This window comes from Penaeus monodon, chromosome 14, assembly GCF_015228065.2.
Source record: "Penaeus monodon isolate SGIC_2016 chromosome 14, NSTDA_Pmon_1, whole genome shotgun sequence".
NCBI lineage: Eukaryota > Metazoa > Arthropoda > Malacostraca > Decapoda > Penaeidae > Penaeus > Penaeus monodon.
Genome location: NC_051399.1, coordinates 7625663 through 7628162, shown reverse-complemented (window position 1 = coordinate 7628162; position 2500 = coordinate 7625663). Strand labels below are relative to the sequence as shown.

General features: G+C 30.2%; 1 protein-coding gene across 1 annotated transcript in view; it reads right to left on the bottom strand.

Moving 5' to 3' along the window:
- LOC119580557 (CAD protein-like) overlaps window positions 1-2500 on the bottom strand; it is a 64319-nt gene that overhangs the window by 50409 nt on the left and 11410 nt on the right. The window lies entirely within an intron of this gene.

Genomic DNA, 2500 nt, shown 5'->3' with positions numbered 1-2500 from the left:
ATAAAATGATATATAATATACACAATAATATAAAAAATAAACAAAATAACAATAATATAAAACAAACTAAAGACATAGCCAATAGTTACTATATTGGTATCTTTCTATTACTGTTGTTGTTGCAGTTATCATTGTTATTATTATTTTCATTACTTGCGTTATTATCATAATTATTGTTATTATTATTACATTTATTATTATCACCGTTATTATTACTATTAATAATTATAATGATGATAATACGAATAAGAATAAGAATAAGAATTACAATAACAATAACAATACTACTACTACTACTACTACTAATAATAATAATAATAATAATAATAACAACAACAATAGCGACAATAATAATCATAATACTAATAATAACAATAACGATAATAATGAAAGTAATAATTATAATAATAACAACAACAACAACAATAATAATAATAACAATAATAATGATAATAACAATAATAAAATAATAATAATAATGATAATAGTAATAATACTGATATTATTAATCATTATAATAATAACAACAACAATAATAATAATAATAAAAATTATAATAATAATAATATTAATAATAATAATAATAATAATAATAATAACAACAACAACAACAATAATAATAATGATAATAACAATAGTACTGATATTAATAACAATAACAATATTAATAATAACAATAACAATAATAATAAAAATAATAATAATAATAATAATAATAATAATAAAATAACAATAATAACTAATAATAATATAAATTATAATAATAATAATAAAATAATAATGTTGATAATGATAATAACAATAATATTAATAATAATAATAATAATAATAATAATAATAATAATAATAATAATAATAATAATAACAATTATAACAATGATAATAATAATAATTTAACAAAAATAACAACAACAACAATAATAATAACAAAGCTATAACAATAACAACACCATAAACCACAACAACAATAACAGATAACAACAACAGTCACAATAGCAACCAAAATGCTGATAAGGCTGGAAGAGACAAAAAACAAGGGCGCGACAGAGTAAATGACTCTGCGAACTTTTTAATCGACCTGCTGGTTGTTTGTCTGGGGTAGACATGCATGTACGTACGCTCTCATGATGTGCACATGCGTATATGAAGAGTGGGTGTGAACACTCAAGTGTGTGCGTGTGTGTCTGTGTGAGTGTGTGTAAATTTGAAGACGTACAGATAGATAGATACACGCATAAATATAGTTAGGGATACCTATTCCCACACAAGCAAACAGCACACACACACACGCAAACCACACACACACACACACACACACACACACACACACACACACACACACACACACACACACACACACACACAGTCACGCTAACACAATTTCGTAAACGCATACGAAATTTAAAATGAAAATGCTACATAAACCTTGCTATTCCACTGAGCTTTCATAAGCAATGTAAACTTTGTGATGAAATTCAGAGCTTGAAAATTTATGTGACATTAATTCTGTGTGACGAAGGAAAAATAAATATGTTCAAATTGAAGAGAGACGAGGAGGAGGAAAAGGAACATAAAAAAAAAAAAAAAAAAAAAAAAAAAAATATATATATATATATATATATATATATATATATATATATATATATATATATATATATATATATATATATATATATATGTATGTATGTATAAAAGGTAAAAAAAAGAAAGAATTAAGAAGGACGTGAATAAAAGAAAATGAGAGAGGAACTTTCCATCACAACGAGAGGTTAACTAATGTAATGCTTTGATCAGATTACATTTCCCGGCAGTTTTTTCCCGTCGCGGGAAGTTCGGGCTGAACAAAGCTGCAAGAAATGCAGGATTACGGGGCTGTGCACGCAACCAACTACACATATATTTACATACACATATATGCATGCGCGCGTATATGTATGTATGTGTGTGTGTGTGTGTGTGTGTGTGTGTGTGTGTGTGTGTGTGTGTGTGTGTGTGTGTGTGTGTGTGTGTATGTTTGTATACATGTATATATGCATGCATACATACCTGTATACATGTCTTCATACATGAATGTATGCTTACATGCATGAATTCAGGCATGATGCATGTATCTACTCTCACAGCCTCAGCCATGCCCCGTGAGCGCACGCGGGCGCATTCCCCGCCCGCCCGCCCTCGCCTCCCGCAGCTTCGCTTGGGGCCGAGTGGGAAGCTACTTTAACCTCGTTAATAATTCAAAATATGGCGTAACCCGCGTGTGCAAACAAGGCTCTACGTAACGCCAGGTTTAAAATCCCTTTCCTCCATCGCGTTTCTCTTTCGCTATCAATCGCGCCCGTTATATTTTCTCCTGTTTTGTAATTCCCCTCCCCCCCCCCTCCCGTTTTCTACTCCATCTTTAACCGAACGAAACAAAAGAACATCGTGATGCGGAGATGATCCCCCCCCCCCCCCCGCCCGAAAGCCCATTTCCCAAATCTCTCTTCTTCTCTTTACTTCC